Raw genomic sequence first — 25741 nt, forward strand, 5'->3', positions numbered from 1 at the left:
GAGGAACTGCAACATATGATGTTTGTGAAAGTATTGACACCTTATATGACATTTACATTTGAAAGTGATTAGCATAATTTTTTTTGTAACTAACTATACTCACAACAACCCATCGTGACAAAGCAAACTGGATGAACAAAATGAATGGAGTGATTGTGGCAGTGTTGAAATAACAGCGGAACGATGGGGGCTTCAGATTAGAAATAGTTAAAATCCAATAAATGTCCAATATCTGGTATACGATGGTTTTACATGAACTCTATCTAAAAGTAAGGAAGGGGTTGATGTCTTTGTCAATAACATAAACCTGATTATGTATTGGCCACAAAAAGCATGTTTCACTCAAAGTGCTGATTAAATCAGGGCTGCCAATGAATGAGCTCGTTGTTCGCTGAACAGATCATCAGGGTGGGTTTCATCTGCACTGCAGAACTGAAGCTGCAGTAATGGCAGAGCAAATTAAAACCTCATTTATGACAGACGGAGCTAATTTATCAAATTATCAGTCACCTGCTACTACGTCAACCAGAGACATAATTGTAGGCACCGTGGAATAAAGAGGTATTTGTATCAAGACAAATAACTTTGTTCTTGTTCAAACACTGAAGCAACAACAGTGAGTTCAATTGTAACATCCCAGCAGCCATACTGCTTTGGCTGCTTTGCAATTCTCAAAGAACATTGAAATTATTTTTTTCTGAAGCATTTTTTTAGGATGTGTAACCTGATGCTTCAGCTACAGATGATTAAAAATGTAAGTCTTACGTCCCATTGCTAAATATGTTCTGCAACCAAAGAGCAGTAGCTTTAGTCCTGGATTCAATTGCAAAGTGTATTTGTGAATGTGGCAACTAACAAATGTGAAATGGCTTGATAGAGGAATAAGCATTGCAATGTTTTACTCCTCATGAGTCCTGATTTGACGAAGAGTGTGTATAAATATTTGACGTGCAGACTCTTGTAATATCCGGTACGATATGATGTAGGAACTTAAAGCAGCTCCAAACGATAACCACAATATGTTTGATGGTCAGAAAATGACAATAACTCATCTTGATCATTTTTTAAGAAATGTTTTTTTAACATCCATAGCTGTCTGTAACTAAATAACTTTGTAGAGTCTGATTGCTGATTTAATTTCAACTTATCTACAAAGCAGTTTACCACAGTACTTGAGACTGGGAGTTCAAATATATTGGTCATTTTTTAGTCCCACATTACATAGAACAAAACTTTAATTGAACCATCCACCTATTATTTCAATTCCATGTTTAAATTATATTTATTTAGAATGTATTATCACATTCAGGTTTGGTCCCAATATCACAGACAAGGAAGACAACATAATCAAATCCAGATGTCAGGGAAAATTGAGCAAATAAAAGAGTAAACAAACACAGAAGAGACCAAAGGTAAACAACTAGCACGCTTGGTTATGTATTCTGAAAGTGCAGTAAAGGACAACCATCAAGAGCAGTAGGAATTTAAATAGAAAAATATGTAATAAAGCATCAGTGCAGGATTGCAGTGAGGTACAATACAGAGCAGGGTTGGTCAACTCAGCATTCCTCTAATAATAAGCTTTCTGAAAAAGAGAAGTTGTGTCTGGTCTCGAGGGTGGAAATGGTGTCGGCCTCCCGAACCCAAGCTGGAAGCTGGTTCCAGAGGCAGGGACCTGGTAGCTGAAAGCCTCTCTGAGAGTGCAGTGTTGTGTTCGGTAGTAAGGTAGAATGAGATCTTTGACGGAGGAGGTAGCCTATAAAATAACAATTAATGTATTCAAATTTGAGAATAGTGGGGTGATTTGAGTAATTCCTTATTTCATTAATAATGTCAAACTTTTCTCTGAGGTGATTGGCTGAACATTTTCAAGGCCCCGTGTCCTCTATCACACTGCACATGTGAAGCATCATCTGTCACTCAGACATCTGCTTCAGGCACGATGTGGGACATTTTTTTGATGACTTGAAACTAGTGATGGATGGGTAAAATTATGATTGATAGGCTGAGCCGAGTGGACTGAGTGGCTAATTGTACTATGTTGCTGCTTGAGGCTTCAAACTGTCAACACTCATTTTGAATAGTATTTTAGGTTAAGCGCCCTCCACATAGAACTAACAGAGAAGGTTGGTGTTGTAACTGTCAGGTCTATAAGGCAGGTGTCTGAGACGAGTCAGGATTTCTCCTTGGTTATATACAAAAATATGTGAAATCCAAGTGGAACCAGAACCATTTGTCAGTTTTTGTAATTGTGTTGTGTGATTTTGCGAAATGTTTTTTCTTTAAAATTGTGATTACATTTGTAAAGTTTTATGTGATTTATTTTCTGTAAATTGCAGATAATGAACAAAAGATTCATCATTTTTCATCAGTTCTGATTATAAGATCTGTGCACACAGAAATAGCTGGAAATTATATCCCCCTTTTATTTTTAAACAACTATGTACTTGAAAAAATGTATGAGTAATACAAGTGACTTAGCTTTACAAAACTGAACAGCGTGTAAATTCAGGGTTTGTTGGGATGATGGGAAAAGAGGTTGAAGAGCCTTGCTGAATGCAGATGAGGAGTATTTATGTTGATAAAGACAATAATGCCTTAATGCCTTCAGCAGAGCTTCTTTTGAGGACCTTTAATCTGGAAAAGTTGCAATGGCAGTTCATTTTTACAAAACCACATGTTGCAGCCTTCAGAATGACAATTTAAATACATCAACATCTGTCTTAATCAGATTGAATTACATCTGAATATTATAATCCCCTTAAAGGAAAGCGTTATCGCAGAGCTGTTATATTATACTTAATGCTTCACCTGTTACAGGTTTTAATGTTGTGGATGATTGGTTTGCTGCTGACTAGATTTAGTCCTCAAATCCTGCAATGGTTTATAAACCAAAGTAACACCCCTTCCCCATGTTAATGCATACACACACACACACACACACACACACACACACACACACACACACACACACACCTCTAATGACACAGTCACATGTCTGCTGCATATTTCTGTGTCCTTTGCATCATTGCAAGGTCATAAATCCCTGCCCCTTACCACGTTTATCTTACACAGAGTTTCTTCCTTTCGAACTTGTCTTTCCAATAAAACACATTTTCATCTAGTATTGCATTAAAAATGCACACACACACACACACACACACACACACACACACACACACACACAAATAAAACAATCTGTTCAATATGGTGTGCCATGTTTTTTTTGTTTTTTTTGTCATCAGAGCCTGGAGTCCAAATAACAGACAAGACCTCTCTGTTGTGTCTCATTAGTATTCCAGGTGGTCAGGTCATCTATGTGTGTGTGTGTGTGTGTGTGTGTGTGTGTGTGCGTGCGTGCGTGCGTGCGTGCGTGCGTGCGTGCGTGTGTGTGTGTGTGTGTGTGTGTGTGCGTGCGCGTGTGTGTGTTTGTGTTGTTTATCCATCAGAATTGTTTCCTGTCCTCTCTGATGACAACATCTGGGATCTTTTTCCGGACTCACAGCCATCTGGCTCGTGGCTCATCACAAACACTAATTGTTTCTCTTTAGATTTAAAAAGATCCTGCTGGAATATACAGCAACTGTCAATTTAAACAATAATGACTTGGAGCTTGTTGACAGCAAAGCATGGATCGACAATAATCTAATGATAACACTCCATTTGTCGAGCCAGTGTTGTAGAGGCAGGATGCCAAGAGTGAGTGTGGTGATTCAGATTCAGATTTCTTGTCTTTGTCTTTTTAAAATGTTCCCAAACTGAAAAAAAACCCAATAGTTTCTATCCTTAACCGAAGTTTAAGTTGATCAAATCATATTTAAGAAGCAGAATGAGACTAGAAAGACTCAGTGGATGGGTGCTACTCTCGATAGAGAACAGCAGAGCCGGGAATTTGGACTTCAGCAGTCTTTGATGAATGTGAAGCGAGTTCAGGATTCTCTTGGTTATGAAGTGGGATCAGGGATTTAAATTTATGGCAATGAAATTGTTACCTCTCATATGTTGGAAAATGTACACCTACTGTAATTTGTGTCTGTAATTACATTTTGCAGCAGCATCAATGATGATGAATGACGAATTCAATAAATGCCTACCTGATCAGGTGCCATTCACTCTGTGTAGGAGTATGTTACATTGCTGTGCTCTCTTTGATTGTTATTTGTTCTATGTTTATTGACATACGGTGTGAGATAGTCAGATATTTAATAATTTGAGAAGGCTGTGGTGGTTTGAGTCCAGGGAGGGCTGTTAGATTAGCGCTGATAGCATTGGAGTTGATGAGCCTTGTTCAGCACCACGGACAGCAGCTTAAACTGATCAAAGAGGAGTTTGGAGGATGGGAGGTGCATCCTCTCTGTGGTGAGATTGAGTTTTCTACTTAGCAATGATCTGGAGTGGTTGTGCGCGGATGTCAGTGCCTGTCTGGACGCAGGATAATGTGTTATATTTTGGGCATCGGTGGGCCCAAACAAAATCATTTGCAGTGGGGCCAATCACTACCGGGTTACGCTACTGGTCAAGTGCTACCTTTTGGTGAATCTTACAAAAACAAAAGGCACTTTGTTGACTGATTTTAATTAAGTTTATTTGTATTTCTTTGTCATTGTTTGCTGCCATAAATGCCCGTCTTTATGTCAAAGAACAACTAATCAAAATTCAGATTAAAGGCTAGAAATGCCAAACATAAACTATGAGTTCAAACATGTTTAAGCATTTTGAAAATGATATGATTTGAATTCCACATACGTGTGTGAGCAGCTTTTAGTCTGTCTGTATCCAACATGCCTATTTATTTGCAGTAGAATTAGTAGAATAATTAATCAAGGCAACAATAATGATTTTCACGTGAGCATTTTAAAGCTTCTGCTTAAAGCTTCTGCATCCTGCACCAGGCTGCTGTAAAATAACCTGAATATCTGTGCTTAGTTTCAAATGCGCAACATCACTCCAGCGAGAGTAGAGATAGAACAAATACACACTGAATTCAGATATAGAGACTCACCACAGTAACGGGTACATTTTCAGAACAAACCTCTAACATTTGTCTTTAATCTGTGTGTCTGGCATTAATGCCATAATGGATATAATATTCATAATAATGATAATATTAAAATTAGTTTGTATGTTAACAGGTTAAAAAACGTACATAAAAGTGGAAAGATGAACAAATGAATGAATAGAAGGTTTGTGCAATTTCAGGTAGGTTTACGGGGTCCTCCCACTGCGCTGCACATCGAGTCGCCAACACACAAAACAGGTGCTGGTGATGTTTTGGCAGAAAATGTTCACGCCTAAACTTTAACTATAAACGGGAGCAGGAATTAGCTTTGACACTGAAAACAGTATATTTCTGAGGTGTCACGTAAAAGTGATTTACATGGATTAGAAGGCAACAAGAAACAACTTCAAGGTGTCGAAGTTTGATGGTACTTGCACAAACACACTTAACAGTTTGGACACAGTTAGTTATATACAGTTATGTGACAAAATTGCCTTTAAAAGCCAATTTAACTCAAAGCAAATAGCTTTTGGATTTAAATTCTGCTGCTGTCCGGAGTGGGAGAAACGATCTGCATGTTAATGCATACAACTTCAGTGTGCATTCCTGAGAAGATGGCACTGGGATTGATACGTCAAGGGTTTGCAGCAGAGAGTAAAACAAAGATTACTGTTCGAGCCACAGTGTCCCAGTCAATAATATTATTTTCACAGCTCCTGGGTATGCTCAGTGTTTTCTAAATGTTTTTGCAATGGCCTCATAGTGATGCAGCACCGCATCTGCAGGTTCATCTGTAATGGAGGAACAGCATGGAAACCAAGTAAGCAGTGAAACTGTGCAACATAATGGAATATTATACAGTATACAACACAACTTAGTGCTGTGTCATATTTCTGAAATATCAAATGATAGAATAACTATATTATTTTTAAGTGTAGGGTATTTAATATTACATATAATCACAGATGAACTGCATTGAACATACAAGCACCGAAGTGCAACATCAGTGCATCTAAGAGTGAGATCACTTTCATTCGTAGGAGATTGCATGATACCAGTCTATAGAGATGCTCTGCACTACTTCTAACTTCAGGTTAGGAGACAGCTGGAGAGACTCCACCAGCGCAAGGCTGCAGGACCTGACGGCATCAGCCCCAGGGTCCTGAAGACCTGCTCCGTCCAGCTGGCTGAGGCCCTACAACACCTCTTCAACCTGAGCCTGAAGCAGGAGGAGGTCCCGGTGCTGTGGAAGACATCCTGCCTGGTTCCTGTCCCCAAGAAGACGACTCCATCCGGCCTCAACGACTACCGACCGGTTGCCCTCACATCTCATGTGATGAAGGTGCTGGAGAGGCTGGTCTTGGCCCACCTCAGGCCGCTGGTGAAATCTTCTCTGGACCCTCTGTAATTTGCGTACCAGCCTCGTGTGGGAGTGGACGATGCCATCATCTACCTGCTGCAACGAGCTCAGTCTCACCTGGACGGAACCGGTGACTCTGTGAGAATCACTTTCTTTGATTTCTCCAGTGCATTCAACACCATCCAACCACTGCTACTGAGTGAGAAGCTGCGGGTGGTGGGGGTGGACACGTCCACCGTCTCCTGGATCAATGACTACCTGACAGGCAGACCACAGTTTGTCCGTCTGGGCAGTGTGCTGTCTGATACGGTGGTCAGTGGTACTGGAGCTCCTCAGGGAACTGTTCTGTCTCCCTTTCTGTTCACCTTATACACCACTGACTTCTAGTACAACTCAGAGTCCTGCCATCTGCAGAAGTTCTCTGATGACTCTGCAGTGGTAGGATGTATAAGGAATGTACAGGAGGACGAGTACAGGGCAGTAGTGGAGGACTTTGTGGAGTGGGCGGGAAGAAATCACCTGCTCCTGAACGTGGCCAAGACCAGAGAGATGGTGGTCGACTTCAGGAGGAAGACGACGGCTCCACAACCGCTGAGAGTTCTGGGAGAGGAGGTGGACATGGTTGAGGAGTACAAGTACCTGGTGTCTCCATGACAACTGACTGAAATGGAAGACCAACATCAACGCTGTCTACAAGAAGGGGATGAGTCGACTCTTTCTTGAGGAAACTTCGATCCTTCAATGTGTGCAGCAAGATGTTGGAGGTGTTCTACCATCTGTTGTGGCCAGTGCATTGTACTTCACTGTGGCCTGCTGGGGGAGCAGCATTGGAGCCGGTGACACCAACAGACTTAACAAACTGGTGAAGAAGACCAGCTCCATCATCGGCTACAAACTGGACAGCCTGGACAAGGTGGTGGAGAGGAGGACACTGAACAAACTATTATCCATATTGGATCATCCTGACCACCCTCTCCACCACCTGCTGCAGGGACAGCGGAGCACTTTCTCCAAAAGATTCCTCCAGCTCCGCTGTCACAAGGACAGATACAGGAGATCATTCCAGATACAGGAGATCATTCCTGATACAGGAGATCATTCCTGATACAGGAGATCATTCCAGATACAGGAGATCATTCCTGATACAGGAGATCATTCCAGATACAGGAGATCATTCCTGATACAGGAGATCATTCCTGATACAGGAGATCATTCCAGATACAGGAGATCATTCCAGATACAGGAGATCATTCCTGATACAGGAGATCATTCCAGATACAGGAGATCATTCCTGATACAGGAGATCATTCCAGATACAGGAGATCATTCCAGATACAGGAGATCATTCCTGATACAGGAGATCATTCCAGATACAGGAGATCATTCCAGATACAGGAGATCATTCCTGATACAGGAGATCATTCCAGATACAGGAGATCATTCCAGATACAGGAGATCATTCCAGATACAGGAGATCATTCCTGATACAGGAGATCATTCCTGATACAGGAGATCATTCCTGATACAGGAGATCATTCCAGATACAGGAGATCATTCCAGATACAGGAGATCATTCCTGATACAGGAGATCATTCCAGATACAGGAGATCATTCCAGATACAGGAGATCATTCCTGATACAGGAGATCATTCCAGATACAGGAGATCATTCCTGATACAGGAGATCATTCCTGATACAGGAGATCATTCCTGATACAGGAGATCATTCCTGCCGACCGCAATAAGACTGCACAATAACTCACCTCTGGCAAAATCCATCACATAACAATAACACTGTTGTCTGTGTTTCTTGTTTGTTTAAATATAAAAAAGATATATGTATACTGTACTGTATATACTGTATATACTGTGCATTTTTATATTTCATGTTTTTTACTGTTATTGTATTGCTTTCTTGTATCTATAAATGCTGCTGTAACGAAAAAAATGTCCCCTTGGGGATTAATAAAGTAGCTACCTACCTACCTACCTACCTAACACCATTCCAAACAGGACTCCCCTCAGCTGCACATTTGTTGGGTTTTGTTGCTCTTTTTTTCAGTTGAAAATACAGCAAAGGTGTTCTGTTGAAGTCAAGTCAGCAGATATACATAGTCAGATCAGACTGTTCCCTTTTTTTCATCTTAAACAACTCCTATGTGATTGTTTTAGTATGATTGGGATCATTATGCAGGAATGTTCCTCTCCTGCCAAACTTGTTCATCCGATATCTGCACACAAACTTGTATTCACATTGACACCTAAAAAAGTGTCACCTTTTCTACTCCTGAGGCCCCATATCAGCACAATCCCACTTCTTTAATCAGTCACTGTGGAGGTCCACGTCAAATATGCAGGCACCCATCTGATCTGGTGACTTTTCACATTTTCTGGCAGCGGAAGCAGTCGCCTTCATGGACTCTGAATTAAGTCAGTCTCCATGAAACAATATCCATCATTGTCACAACCCACAGCTGTCACTTGGTTTTATTTTACTTGTTTCAACATTTTTTATTCTTGATTTCTTTTTATGTGAACCCACATCTTGTCTTTGCAGAGCTTTGACTTCCTGCCTTTGTGGTTTTTCTTGTCGCTGTAATTACCTGCCCCGACCTGATTAGTTCCACCTGAGTCTGATTGTCTCTCCCTCCCTTGTGTATACAGTCTGAGCGTTTCCTGCCCTCTGTGCCAGTTTGTTTCTGTACTCGAGTGCTAAGTGGTCCAGCAGTTTGTTTGCTAGTATCATTGTTTTTTTTGTTTTTTAATTTTATTTGTAATTCTCTGCTCTGCTCTCTTGTTCTGTCCTCTGACTGTTTCTCTGGATTTGTTTGCCTGCCTTGTTTGAACTCTTTGTACAGATGTGCCCTCAGTAACGGTTTTTGCTGTCCTGCTGTTGGTTGCAAACACGGCTATAAATAAATCCTTGTGCAGAAAGAAACATTTACAATTTGTTTTTCAACGCAACTATGTGTGATGTCATTTTTCTAGGATGACCACGACTCCCTGTTATTGGCAGCATGTTTCTTCCTGTAACTCCAAACCATTGCTGCAGCTGTGTTTCAGCTTATGTTCAGTGGTACTGTGAGACTTCACAAAGATATGAGAGGACACAGGAGAATCAGTCCAGTTTCTTGTTCAGGCTTTTTTGTTTTTACCACATGGAGCCATGTTGCATTAGACTGCGCATTCACCAGATATGACATGTAATCACATGGTCACAGGTAAACTGACTCTTTTTTCACTGAGGTTGTACTTTTCACTCAAGTTGCACTTTGAAAGACATATTTTCTAAATATTATATATACAATAATATTGTTTTATACAGTAATATGATGCCTCTTGGCCTAATTGAAGCTACGGTCCTAAAGAGTCTTCACTGCTTTCATGAAATCACCTTTTTTTTCCTTCTAATGTTGGCAATAACAAATACAGACAATACATAAAGTATGAGAGAAAGAGGTAAATGGCATGCAACAAAATAAGAGAGTATATCAGAAGTTTATAAGTACTTTGATGTCCTCTGTCAAACACCACAGATGGTGTAGCAACATTACTTTTATAATGTCTGGAATAGAATATTAAATGGAAAACGTCAAAACTTCATGCATTCCAATGGGGGACATCTGAACAAAGAAAACAAAAAAAAAGCGAGCATGTTGTCCTTGAGTTAAAGAAAAAGGCTGGCCATATTTATTTTATTTTTGTCAGTCCATTTCTCTAAAAGTGAATCTTAAAACCAGCTAGCACAAAGTTCCATTTTTAAAAAAGACTAAATATGTCATTTCCTAAAACAGCTGATCTCTGCAGGGAGGATAATCGTGCTTTTCAGTTGCACATTTTGGTGTGTTGGTATTTTCAGTCATGTATGTGGGATCAGTACAGTATTCTCACATTCATCGTAAAAAGGAAAATGAACATGTTTCCCAGAGCAACAGTGTGGCTTACTGATGCACTGCTTATTAATAGCGTATTCCTTGGTTCCACACAGCTCCATTATTGTCCATAAACTGTTTGCTTTTCCTGCAAAACCTATTTCATGCATTTTGTCTGAAGTGTCATCCTTCACTTCACAGCTCCGCTCTCGGTTTGTACAAATGTTTTGTGTGTTATCTGTGGATGTGAAAGCTGAGCAGAGCCTTGCAAATACAAGCACAATTTAGCTTTGTGAAGCAATACAAAGTTTTTCACAGAGGGGAAGTATTTAAGTGACATATTTGATGTAAAACTATATGTGTTGGATGAAAGTAGACATTAGTAGAAAAAAAACAAAACATTTTTAGTGTCAAAATAGGAGGGAACTTCCTGTATTTATGGCTGATGTGCTCAGATGGCCGGCTGATTCGCAAGTTTACTGATTGGCTGAGTGCTTGAATGGATGACTGGTTAAATAAATTGGCCAGATGACTGAATTACTGGCTGACTGAATTCATGCACTGAACAAATTACAGAGCCGAGCTCCAAACAGCAAGGCAACAAGCACTCCTCTTGGGACAGATTATTACTTTTTTGTGTTGTTTTCGTTTTAATTTCCATTTACTATTCAGCTTCCTCTGAATTAGAATATAATTATTATGAGCAGGAATTTATCTAAGCTGTTGACAGAGCAATATGCCACAGCTTCAGAGATACAGCCGGTAAAATGGCACGATAGGGGTGATTGGCTTCCTGACTGGCTTAACTGACTTTCCAGATTGACCTTGTTTCTGTCTGACTGACAGAGTGGTTGGCTGCCTGATTGACTGTCTGAAAGATGGACTCGCTGGGCTCATTGATTGGCATGTGACTGCTTATCTTAAATGATGGAGAGAAGCAGAAATAAGCAGCAGATCAATCTCACTTTTTTCAGTTTGTATATACAGTATATTGCATTTAAATAGTCCCTGGTTTTATTTTATATGCAGGGATTGTATTCATTAATTTCTTGTTTTATTGCTTTTGTCAAAAAACTTCCGTGGTCCTCGATCTTTGTGTTAAATCTTTAAAAAGATTTGAAAGTATGTGCATCTACTCTGTGTGCACCAAATCTTCTTTGATGCAACATTCCCACAATATTAGATGATGAGAATGGGAGAACATTGTCAATGTCTGTCTTTGTGTCTCTGTCTCCCTGCTGTATTATGGGAGGCTGTGGCTCAGACGGTAGAGTGGGTTGAACACTAAGCAGAAGGTTGGTGGCTCGATCCCCAGCTCCTCCTCTCCATATGCCCAAGCGCCCTTGAGCAAGACACTGAACCCTAGTTTGCTCCTGATGGTGTACCATCAGTGTGTGAATGTGCTCCTGATGGCAACACCTTGCATGGTGATCTGTCTCATTAGTGTGTGAATGGGAAAACAATGTTAAAGTGCTTTGAGGCCAAAAGGTGATAAAACTATACAAGTACAGACCATTCACATTACCTGCCAGCTTTATTAATATGACCCCTGGTGGTTACTTCTTGCTTTTTGTATAAAATTACAAAATGTATGTGCATATAAATTGCCTATTTAGTGTTGTTTCATCTTGTTTTCAGTTGTGCAAAATTACGTTTATAGAATGTCAAAGAAAATAACATTTGGCTGCAGAGCTCTTTGTTGCAACGATGGAATCAAGTGTACGACCTAACGGAGTTAAACATTTAGTGTATCTTCTTTGGGAATAGTTTTCCAGAGCAGCTTCCTTCAGTTGAAGTTTAAGGGGGTTGTCTGTCTTCAGTCTCCTTTTCCACAGGAAAAATGTTCACTGGGGTTTAAATCTGGTGACTGACTGCTGAGCTGCTTCTGGAATACCACTGATAGGAGCTGCAGCGCGTCCTGTGGAATGGCAAGCATTGATTGGAAAGGCAGTGGAGCTTGTTTTACAAAACAGGGTTCAACATACCCAGAATATCTTTCTGTAATCTGCTTGAATTTAACCTAACAATCAAGCTGTGTTTACATGAAGCTGGTTAACAACTTGCTATTCAACCCAGGGTTTCCCAATCCGGCTACAACCATGTTCACATAAAAGATGAGTTTGCAGCCTTTGAACAATTACAAACATGGACAAGCGTACCGGCAGCAAAGGTATTTCATGAATGAGGAATAAAATATAATTTTATAAACACATAATCCATCTGAAAGCTGCAGCAGCTGAATGATGGAAGAATGTGCTGAAAAGAAATTGCCGATAGTGTGAATGTGTAGCTAAAGTTGAAAGACATATTTCTATGAAGTTCATGTACGTTATAATCCAATATCTCAAACATAACCTGCTCCGAAGCAGGTTTGCTCTGCAGCATAAGTTACCATGGGGATGTATTCCTGTAAAACGTGAGCCAGCTTCGTAGCACTGAAAACCCAGAGTTAAACCTGAAGTTACCTCGCTAACCGCAGTACAGGCCTCTACTCTCTTTACCAAACGGTAACCAACTCTGACGTCACCCATTGGTTTGCTAAACTGCTCTTTTATCTGTTTCCATCTTGCTTTTATGGAGGCAGCAGTGACCATATTTAGATTCAATTCAATTCAACTTTATTTATATAGCGCCAAATCACAACATAGGTTATTTCATGGCATGTAACACATTAACGTCCTTACAGCAAGACGTTACAATATTATACAGAGAAACCCAACAATTCAACAATTCCTACATAAGTTAGGAGGGAAAAACTCCTTTTTAAGGGATAAAAACCTCCAACAGAGGGAAGAAAAAAACTCCCTCTTAAAAGGAAGAAACCTCCAACAGAACCAGGCTCAGAGGTGGGTGGAGCTTCTGTTAACAGAACCAGGATCAGAGGTGGGTGGAGCTTCTGTTAACAGAACCAGGATCAGAGGTGGGTGGAGCTTCTGTTAACAGAAACAGGCTCAGAGGTGGGCGGCCATCTGCCTCGACCGGTTGGGGTGAGAGGAGAGCACAGAGAGAAAAGGACAGCATAGAGATACAAGAGAAGAACTGTTGGTGGAGACGACGATCGCAGAGCAGAGACATGCAGCTCCATGACGGGACATCTGGAAAAGAAAGAACAGAAACTATGCGAGTGAAGGAACTGAATGGAGACAACAGATAATAATAAGAAACTATGGGAGAGAAAAGGATGGTGAGGTATGAGTCAGTTAAAGAGTAGGAGGAAAGAAAAGAAGCTCAGCATGTAACGAGGTCCCCCAGCAGCCTCGGCCTATAACAGCATAACTAAGGGTTGGTTCAGGTCTACCTGAGCCAGCCCTAACTATAGGCTTTATCAAGAAGGAACGTTTTGAGTCTAATCTTAAAGCTAGAGAGGGTTTCTGCCCCTCCAACACAAACTGGGAGCTGGTTCCACAGGGGAGGAGCCTGAAAACTGAAGCTCCGCCTCCCATTCTACTTCTGTAAACTCTAGGAACCACAAGTAGACCAGCGTACTGAGAGAGAAGTGCTCTGCTATGATTATATGGTTCTATAAGATTTCTAAGATATGATGGAGCCTGGTCATGTAGAGCTTTGTAAGTCAGCAGGAGAATTTTAAATTATATTATTGATTTAACAGGAAGCCAATAAAGAGAAGCTAAAACTGGAGAAATATGATCTCTCTTGCTAAATCCCGTCAGTACTCTTGCTGCAGCATTTTGGATCAGCTGCAGGTTTTTAATGAGTAATTTGGACATCCTAACAACAAGGAATTACAATAATCTAGCCTAGAAGTAACAAACGCATGAATGAGTTTTTCTGCGTCACGCTGAGGAAGGATTTTCCTGATTTTATTAATATTACGTAGATGAAAGAAGGCAGTTCTGGAGATTTGCTTTATATGGTGTCTAAAGGACAAGTCCTCATCAAATAGGACTCCACAGATGAGCTGGGGGAGGAACAAGCAGTTGATCAGACTGATCTGATTGGGAACCCGAGGACACTACGCCTGTCCACTTATAGCGGAAATCTGACTGCACCACAGGCCTGTCAATCAAAGAGACACACCTTCAAACACAGCTCCATTTGACGCCAAACGATGTCTTATTAATGATGGGATCATTTTCAGATGGACCATCAGAAAACAAATAAAAAGGAATGACTTTAGCAAAAGACATCATTATGAGATGTTGAAGAATATGTTGGCTCGTGAACAAGTAGAAGGGGAGTTTATGGAGGTTGGACCTTTTTGTAGCCAACCCGTCGGTTGTATTGCATTTTAAAGCACTTCTGCATTGGCCTCACTTTTCAGACCTGGAAGCTATTTCCACTTTCACATACAATCTATGTTGGAACCAGTCGACCGGAGACTCAGATCTGGTAGAAAATAGTTGCAGCTGATACAGAAGGCTGCTGCTCAAATCCTCATTCAGGCTGTCTGATCTTTTTTTTTTAGAGAGACATGTAAATTACAGAAGTCAAGTTGACTGGAAATAAACACAGACACAAGTTTTTCACATCCTGCTGTGAAAAAGGCAGCATTTTTCAATGACAACAATTCTAAAAGCCCGTGAGAAAACACCTGAGAGACAAAATGTTCATCTGAGGTCAGGAATGTCAAACATTTTTGTAAAACCCTGTTTGCAGAATATCAAGGCAGCAGCAGGAGGGTGTTAGGATCAAACTGTAATTTTGAGTGGACATGCAAACACAGCAGTTGTACCTGAAGCACTGACTGCTTGTCTAAATGTAAGCATAAAAGTTTTGAATCTTCATAACGATAACATTTACACAAATATCTCATCATAGACAATGCTTACTCCATGTTTGTGAAGACGACGTGGACGCTGCATAATTCAGTGTGACATCTGATGCATTGCTCACATATTTCAGTCAGAACCAACAGTGATGCTCGGCTCCGAGTCCACAAAGCAATCGCTCTGAAGCAATCCAATTAATTCTTTTGTGTCTCAGCGAGAAAAATCAATGCTACTAAAGGAACTGAATGCAATTCAAAGAATAATTTATTTAAGCAAAGTTTTGTCTGCAGGCTATAAACCTTGTAATATAGAGTCCAAGGGCAGCCCAGCACATCATCAGCTTGCAGAGGAGGATTTAGGGCTGTTTTTTAAAGTGTTAAATTATAGAACGGTATCATGTTTGTGACGTTTTTAAATATCTACAAATCAGACATGCTAATTTATTGTTTGAAAATAAAAATACGGATTATTTATGCACACATTGTTCTCTGAATCGTATTGGTTGGAATTGCTGCCTGAAAGATGCCGCTAGAGTTGTTGCTGCTGCTGCCATTTGAGAAATATGTCACCATTCAAAGTCTTTTATGCCAGACACAACAAAGCAATTTTGTTCAGCAACAATGCTCTGCTCATCTATCTGGATTTTGCTGAGGAAAACACACACAGGAACACAGATTTGTGCAGACTGAGGCAACACACACACACACACACACACACACACACACACACACACACACACACACACACACACACACACACACACACACACACACACACACAGGTGCACTGGTAAGGAAGCTTGCCTCCAACCAAAAAGGATCATACTGTGCTGCAGCACTGACACACACAGCGGGATCTGAAGCATGGTATCAGTCAACTGACCGTGAGTCCCAGGTCATCAAGACTTTTTTTCATAGACTTTGGGTTGTGTGTGTGTGTGTGTGTGTGTGTGTGTGTGTGTGTGTGTGTGTGTGTGTGTGTGTGTGTGTGTGCGCACCGTCACTCAAAGAGCAGAGTGTTTGGTCTCGGTCTGATGGTTTCACCCCACGTGTGTGTGTGTTGGGTAGGAGTTACTGTAGAGCGGCCAGATGCTGCTGTACGAACTGACAAGTCCATTCCAACCCCTGAGACACACACACACACACACACACACACACACACACACACACACACACACACACACACACACACACACACACACACACACACATACAGAGAGACGATGGGGGAGAAAACTAGAAGAAAGGAGTGAGAGAGGTTTATGAGAGAAAGCTGACAGCTGTCTCGTACACACAGCGCTCTAACCCATCCCAAAGGAAAGTGCAATTTATCCACCATTTCCTAACCCTCCTGAAGGGAAGGTATCATTTTCCACCGCATAATAAACAGCACAGCGAGGAGAGACAGCAATAAGACTTATTGAATAAAATTCCCATCTCTGCAGGATGAGCTTGGCTGTGTGGTGCACACTCTCCCTCACACACAAACACATTTTGTCTGGCTATAATCGTACAGCAGAAAACTCTGGCGGCCAGCCACTCATACTCTTTGTATTTACACTCTGGAATACGTAGATATTATCATACTGGACACACTTTGAGATGGTAAACACCATGAGACGCTCAGTGTCACATCCGGAGAAAAATCAGTGACTGAATCAAATGCTGCATGTCACTGATTTAAGAGGGAGCTTGTTGAGGGTGCTGATAGGCAATCAAGACAATTGATTGTTACAAATAGAATGAAAGACAAGTGAGCAGCTACAGACGGATCTGCAGTCTGATTATAGTGACGCAGACATTACAGTAATTGTACAGTCAAAATGAACATAGTTCTCTGACACAATTCATTAGTCACCACCACCAACCGAGGATTGTACCCTATGTGAATGTCAATCAGTCCTATCATCTCATATATCAAAATACATATTTGGAAGACCAGGAAGCTGAGCACTTGAATTTGATGTATAAATCAGGCAGAGTGTGGACAAGATTACCAAAACCCTGAGGAATGCATTTCAGCATTAATCATACAAATCAGTAATACTATGTAATAGATGAGAAGCCATCAGCTACATCTTGGAAAGATTTTGCTTAAAATAAATGATATCAATTATTACTTGCTTCTTGGTCACCAGAAAGACGTTGGCACTTAAATGTTCGGTACCACACTTGGCTCAGCCACAAAACACGTGCATTCATATATTGTTCCATGCATACTAAATAGACACTTCTTTTTTTATCCTCTTAAGCCCCTGGTCTCTTAGTCCTAAATCTAAGTCTGTACTTGTTTTTAATGAAGTACAGACTGCTATGAGTGTGTCTAATTTCAGTGTAATGAAGTTTTTGTGGCCTTGTGCCACTTGAGAGCAAGCGGTCGTAGGGTGCAGAGCCACTTAACACCGGGTCAAGGATATCGACGCTGTGATTCAAATTGGAAGCAGGAGGCAAAATGTCACAAAATGTGAGGAAAACAAGCCATCAGCAGGTAATGTAACGCAGATACACGTAGCATGAGTGTAGTGAACAGGAAGAGGAGGAGAGACACATTCAGGGAAATCGATTTGATCTGCCAGTGGCCTCTTTGTGAAATGGTAGATTCATATATGAATGCAGATGCTGAAAGAGCTGCAGAAAGAGCACAAAGAACATCATCAACACAAAGAAGCTATGAAGCAAAAAAAATAGCCGTTCACATCCAGAAGAATCACAGCGTTTCCTGTTTGTTTACATGGTGCATTCAAACCAGCAAAACATGAAATTACAACAGACAATACACTCAGTGTGCAGCACATAAGCTGAGACTCCTACATTTTTTTAGTCTGTTTCTGAAAATAAAAATGATGCAAATGTGAGACTTAAATATTTTTTTTTCAACCAGTGAAGATAGTTTGTGTGGTTCCATCCTACTCAGGAGTTTGGACATCGACCATGAACAGCAATTCTTCTGCGGATACATTTTTGCATCTCCCTCATTTCTTGTCTCCTCTATTGCTATCTGATTAAGACAGAAAATGGCCAAAAACATCATTTTTGCATGCATGGGGATAAACATGTTCCTTTCACAGTCAGTGAAGTGAGTTACTTTACTGTATTATGAACAGAGGAGGTAAGTAGGGGGGGGGGGGGGGGGGGGAAATCATTCCCTATTTCAGCTCCTCCCCTCTGGGAGGCGCTACAGAGCACTGTGCGCCAAAACAACCAGAAACAAGAACAGTTTTTGCCATAGGCTATCACTCTGCTCAACACATAACATCTTCAACATCACTGGATGTCAGCCACAGAAAATAAGCAGAGTTACACTCTGCCCCTCTAAACTACATGTGTCCCTGTACACACATCAGTCACAGGTTGCTCAACTCACACCACAAGGTTATTCTCAACCTGAGATCTCCCTGTTTTGTCTCAGTTTTTCACAAAAGAGTTTATTCATAGTCATCAATACTCACAGAGACACTATTATTATAAGTTATTTCCATCACTGTTGTATGTGTTGCATATAATAAATCAAAGAAATTATGTGTAAAAGCGTCATCTTCATTTTTTAGCTACCAGGCCAATAAAACTCTGGCACTGTTGGCCAAAATGTTTTTTACGCTGAACCCTGAATATGCTGTAGTTTTGAGTTCAAAATCATCTTCAATGCACATGTCATGTTTGTCCTGACAGTGACTCTAGATAGAAAGTCAGAGGACCATGAAAGTCATTACAATTCTTCCATAATGGGGGAATTTATGTCTGCACCAAATACCATAGCAACCAATCCAATAGTTGTAGAGAAATGTGACATTTGACAAAATGCTCAAGTGCTGGTGGTTCCACCGGAGATTTAATGCTGATTGATCCAGTGAGTGTTGAGATATTTTAGTCTGGTCTGGTGATCATCTGCATGGCCAGACTTTGTGCTGCTGTTTGACTGCTTGTCTGTAATATGAGCCCTGTTTTAGGTGGTATTACCAGTATTATTAAAAGTTTGTGTGTGTGTGTGTGTGTGTGTGTGTGTGTGTGTGTGTGTGTGTGTGTGTGTGTGTGTGTGTGTGTGTGTGTGTGTGTGTGTGTGTGTGTGTGTGTGTGTGTGTGTGTGTGTGTGCGTGTTTAAGAAAAATAGTGTATATGCAAGTCAAGTGTGTCCAAACTATATGTTTGAGTAGATACAGTATTTTTTTTATCCGTGTGTTTATATGTGTGTAAAGTGAATGACATTGTGGGCAGTGTCCACATAACAATGGATAAGTAGCTGAGGGATTAACCCATTAATATGGATAATATGAGTAGGAGACAATATTTACTGTGATGGAACATCCATCTCAAACAACGCTGGGTTATCTGATTGTTTTTATTTAGTGAGTAAACAGCTAAAGGCCCGCGCTTATTGCCTCCAAAACACACACACACACACACACACACACACACACACACACACACACACACACACACACACACACACACACACACACACACACACACACACACACACACACGGTGAAAAAAACCTCTTTGTGTGCATGTTAGTTATGGCCCTAGCCTGGGCTTCACATTAAATGTCGTATATTACATTAGCTCAGAAAAGCCATCTTTTAGTTTAGCATTCAGATACTCTCTGGGTTTTTGTATATGTAATGTCTCGGGTACTTTCTCAGGTGTAATGTTGCTTAAGAGACCTAAAGATGGCATTTCACAGACACTCGTTCTCCAGTCTGGTGGAGTTTGAGAGGATCTGCGCGGATGAATTGGATACACTTGCAAAATGAAGGTGCACAAATCCTGTGTAGATTTATCAAGAAGTGTCAGAGCTGCAATTGCTGTCAAAAGGGGCTCAAACAAACAATTGAATTAAGGGTCTGAGAACTTTGGTAAATGCAATATTCTAGTTTTTGATTTTTAATGCACTTGCAAAAGTGTCATAATGGGGTGTAGAGCAAAGTTTGATTTTTTTTTTTTAAGTACGTGTGCACACCTGTAACACTGTTAAATTGTGGCTTGGTTGTGTAACCACTGTGGAGAGACAGGTGGACCGCATGTTTCTGTACTTGACAATGTGAACGCACCGATGCCCTCAGAATAGTGAGCGTTAGTGTAAGTACGCCATCTGGAAGACAGCACTGATCTTTCCATCTCTCCTGTACTGACTTCTCTTTATTCTTACCAATTAAATACACAATTCATTTCAATTTAATTTTCTTTTATTCTTAGTTAAAGCATATGTTTGCAATGGGTTACGTTTCTGAACTCATCATCATGTATTCCACTTCCAGACTCTTTAGATTTACTGACCAATCACTGCTCTCCGATTGTTCCTGCCCAGTATCATCCAAATGTCCGTTGTTAGCCCAAAACTTTGGAAATGTTTCCAGTCACCTTTAAAACGTCTCCCTCCACTGGTGTCTTAAAAACCTGCCTAACATCATTATTAGTTAGTTTTTACTTATTCTCTCTGCAATGCTGTTGTGTATATTTTGATATATGCTTGTAATAATGTACTTCTATCCTCTCACAATGTTGTCTTTCTGTAAAGCACTTTGGTCAACGGTTGTGTTCTTTTTACATTTTTAATGTGCTTTAAATTGACTTGGTGTGACTTGTGTAGATGACACGTCATGCTTCAGGCACATTTCAGTCCACAGCTCTGAGCCCAGTTCATGGTCATGTAATTATTCACATTTCACTTTTTGTAACATCTATGTTTAATATTTGTTAGTTGGGTGGAAAGAAGTCTGTGATCTGTCATCAGAGTACCATACTAGAGAAACAGATAGAAGGAGAGACAGGCAGATGTGATGCACTCCTTCAACTTGTCTCAGACATCACCATAACTACGCTGAATTAAATAAATAAAGCACGGTAGCTGTTTTGATTTGAGGGTTACAAAAATATCTCTTGTAAAGTTCTCCTTGACACACAGTGGCACCTTTAGTTGAGGAATCATTTCAATTTTCGATGTGAAAAGAGCCGAGCTGTGCTGCAATCACATTTAATCTGCACTGAAGAGAGGGGTCCATTGTTGCCTCATGTTTTGTTCTTTGTTATTCACTCATAAAAAAAACATCAACACTGACATGAGCCTTTTCTGGTCTATGAGAGAATGAGCCAGATAGAATCAGTTTCTGCGACAGAGACAGAACAAGGCGGAAGAATAAAAAGACTCCGAGAGATAGAAGAGTCAGGAAAAAACAGAGGACTGAACCAGAGCGCTGACAGCTGCCTCTTGTCCACTGAATTGCCTAAACCATCCCAAAGGAAACTGCTGGCTTTGCATCTGCAGTCTGTGTGTGTGTGTGTGTGTGTGTGTGTGTGTGTGTGTGTGTGTGTGTGTGTGTGTGTGTGTGTGTGTGTGTGTGTGTGTGTGTGTGTGTGAACATTCTTGTACTTCTGTGTGAGCTTAGTGTCCATCCCCTGTTTCATTTGGGATGCTGTTTAACAATGTGAGTACTGACGGTACATATGATATGGCACACACTCTGACAGACACACATACATACACATACAACACAAAAACAGAGCAGTGAATGCAGTCAGGATTAGTCCTCTTTATATCATGACAAAAATGTTTCAAACTCTTGTTTTCAACTATTCGTATTCCTGACAAGCTTCATGTTTTTGTTACATAAACGTGAACCATGAACTTGATGAGCCTGTTAAGGGTCAAATTTATTTTATTAACATTGATCCTCTTAATGAGCAGGAAGGAATGCTTTGTATGCTAAGTTCTAACACATATTTGGGGGGTAATACGTGATCACTTTTCTTTTTTTCAAAATGTTTTGACAATATTTATATCTTCTTTATAACCTCTCATGTGTATTACTGTGGTATTTTTTCTTGCCCATTATTATTATTCATTTTTCAAATTCATTGTAATCATCAAATATTAATAATTACAGTGTTTCCGTACTGTGTGGTCTTTACGTATTGCAGTGCAATGCTACCTATCGGTGCTACAAGCTTGACGTGTCAGTGCGACAGTGAATGTGTGTTTTCAACTTTAAACTAAAACAACTAAAAGTTTCCTTACACAGATCAAATGCAGAATTAATTCCATTGAAGTCTTTTTGGATACTGTGGAGCAATCACAAAAAAATAGGTTTCATTATTTCAAATCATCAACACCTGCAGTATACTTCAAAGAGTAATGTTAAGCAGTGCTAAGGCAGGGCTTTGCATCCATTTCTTTAAAGATCCAAATACTTACTATTATTATTTACTATCTTGTGATAATCACTCAGATCTACTTGTTTTGTGGCCAATACTTTACAGATAAACTCTTAAAGGTGTTCAGGGGATTTCTCTGAGGACGTTTTAGTTTTCAGTAAAACTGAAGGAGAAGTCTACACTTTTGCCACCTGATGTTTCATCAGATTCAGACGAGGCACCCTGCGAGGAAAACAAGAAAAATGAGCTGTCTCAAAAGGGACAGCGTGAGGATGGCAGCTGCATTTGAATTGTATGTAGTGATGAGGCAGAGGGGGTTCCAAACCAGAACAAACGTGGGAAGATGTTTCAGTAATTAATTGAGGAGTATGACAAATATATATTTGAAAGATCTGTAAGGTCTATACATAGTACACATTGCATTGCATATGTCTGTGTGCAATAATCAATTATGTTCAGTATGGTTGTGTGTGTAAGAGTGTACAAAGAGTGGATCGCTGCCTCCTTCACATTCAGAGAAGTTGCAAATCATGTCTTCACTCTGCTTTACCTCTGTATGGATTCTGATGTTTATTATCATTTAAGGGGAGCAAAAGTTACCAACTCATCCAGTACTTTCAATTAACTATGATAGTTTAACCTTCGCTGATTCATTAAGCAATCCATGTCCCGAATCTTTCTCAGGGGGTCATGAGCAATTTAACCAAGGTTCTTTATTACTGTATTGGGAAATGAATCCCCCCCCCCCCCAATTAACACAAATTAAAAACATAACAAGCAACGAGCAGGGCAGTTTGGTGACAGTCTGACAGTCCAGAGAGGACTCATGTCCTATCATCTCTTACATAAGTGGGACACAGCCTGTGGTGTAGTTAAGGTGAGCTCATTTTCTCTCCATGCGACAGTTCTGCTGTTTAGTTTTTATCAGTGATCACAGCTTAATTAACAATTATTCTGGTTACACGTGGAGGTCAGAAGAAAATAGACACTGAGTGCCATATTCTCTTATGTTCCTTCGACATGCATACAGCATCTGGAAAAAGAGCTATCGCATAGCAGGTGTAGATATATCAATCTGATATTGTCTATATTAATTGGGTAATAATGTAAACTGAAGATTAGCTGTTCTGTCAGTGGTACGTGATAATTACTGGAAAAAAAAAAACACATTACAGATAGCCTTTAAGATGCAGTTTATTTATACAAAGGCAGCAGCTGTGTAAAGCAGGGTGTCATCTGCATAGCAGTGAAGGCAATACTATGCCTGGGGGTTGTTGATGTATGAATGATACATAAGAGGTGAATGGCCCGAACATATATTTTAGAAAAATACAAATACATATTGTATCTGAAGAGAATTTTCAATAATAGAATAATTAGACTTTACATAGGTGACTTCACAGTTGTGGTTTCTCCCATCCCACTGGCCCAGTGCACCTCCCAGAATCTTGATTGTATCCAATATTATACAATTAGTATACAAAGGAGGCTGTCTATTATTTTGTCTTCATGAAGCCTGTTGTGAATTTATAACAATGCTTGCAGTATGACCCTGGAAATCACGCTGCTGGCTCGTTGGTCTCGCAGTTTGTTCCAGACTGAAATATCTCTCTGACTTCGGTGATGTCCTTGTTAATATTTTAGAAATTGTGTGAAGTGTCTTAACAACCATTGGCTGATTCAGTAAATTGTTTCCTCCCCTGGATGATGTTTGATAGCTATGATCATGTTGATGTTCATCCAATGTCATCTCCTGGTCAACATTTAAAGTGGTTCACATATGTAATGTAAATGTGAATACCTGTAAGACTAAATTGTCATCAGCCTTAATTATACTGGTTGTCTGGTACTGATTATCAAATGGTACCATGTTAAACATCATGGATGTGAGTTAGAATGCTTAAAGGAGAAAAGGAAAGCAAAGCTGTTATTCAGTTTTAGTCACGTTATTACATTTGACATATGTTTTAGTGCTTTACAAAGATAGAGACACCTGTATTGTGTAACAGCATTAAATTCACCACCAAAAAACAAACCTGCAGAAAGCGCAAAACTGTGATTGCTGTGATGAATTATTAAGACATGTCATGAAGGATGCCATCATACATAGCATGATCAATCTTGGTCATTTCAACACAGCTGTTATGTTGATCGAGGGTTTGTGTTATCTGACTTGATTGATTGGATGCATGATTAATGTAATGTGATCGTCAGAATGTGAGACAGATTAGTTTTGATTGGTGATGTAAGTGGTGGCAGAGTGTCTCATCATGGCTGTTTACGACCGTTTGTCTTAATTGCTGTGTCTGTTGGCATCTCGTAAACTCCTTTCACCCTCTGGTATTTCCCTCTCTCCATCACCCTCGATATTCCTTCTTCTTCACTGAGTTATTTTCTGTTCCCTTTTGTTTTGTAATTCATTACAGTGGCAATCACACAGAAAATAAGTACAACGATTTTAAAGACAATTCACAAATTGAATGAACTTAGTGTGTGTCCATTGGCGGTATGTATAAATAAGTAGTCAGCAATAAGACTGAAACAAACTAAAAAAAAAACTAAAAAACAACACCTTGTTGTATGGTAACATTCCCCAGACCTGGTATATATGTATGGAGCTGGCATTTATACTACTAATTTTGTAAGCACATACTAATATGGAATTAATGAACATACATTGGATTTACATACATTGTGGATTTTGAGAAAAAAAAAATCATGTTTGTTGTTAAACATGCTGCATCATTAAAGCTGCAATAATGTTAATAATGTGAAATGGGTTCCACATTGTCTTGGAATTAGGCCAATTGTACATTTTAACTATTTTACTTTTTGAAAGTTATAATGTCCATATTGCATTTACAACTTGCTTGGCTTCCCCTTCTAACAAAATAAACTATCTACGCAGCTTTAAATGAGCTTTTATGTTTTCTAAAATATGAAATAATGTAAATAATGTGAAAGCATATGTAGCATAAAGATATATAAAGCAACATAAATGCTAATTTTAACCATGATGTAACCATGATTTAATCAAAACAAACTACGTTTGCATACTTTAAATTAGATTTTCTGCTTTCTAAAGTAAGACAAATAAATAGGAAACAGTTTCCCAGTGGACTCTGTTTGTGAAAGTTGAGGGTAAATTTGGGAAGATTGGGTCTAAGGGTGAAAATTCACTTAGAAATCCATCTCGTGTTTTGTTCTCTGAAATATACCAACACTTCATGTGGTGAAACATCAGACCTGTGAACTGGAAGTTGCCTCTTTTATTCTAAATCAATAAAATGTCCTGGGTGTATATGGAATCACAGCGGAAATATTGACCGCGATGTTGAGATTAGAGCTGGTGGTGTAGTATACCTGCATTCTCACTGTGTTCAATCATGTCCCTCTTACAGCACTCTAAAACTCCCTGCTGTTCCTGCTCATATGAAAACAGTGTTTTGTGTACTTTGTTTTCAAATTTAGAACTACAGTTCAGGGAAATTTGATTTTGCTTCTGTTGCTAGGTCAAAGAAAAAAGTATCCCAATGAAAGACATCTATAAGAAGATATACACAACTTCTAACATCACTTGAAATATTTTCCATGCAGAATTATTAATCAATCAGTAAAAGGGTTAAAAAAAAA

Source organism: Embiotoca jacksoni, unplaced genomic scaffold (assembly GCF_022577435.1).
Source record: "Embiotoca jacksoni isolate LCO1_2020_lvr unplaced genomic scaffold, fEmbJac1.0.p SCAF_5, whole genome shotgun sequence".
Taxonomy (NCBI): Eukaryota; Metazoa; Chordata; class Actinopteri; family Embiotocidae; genus Embiotoca; species Embiotoca jacksoni.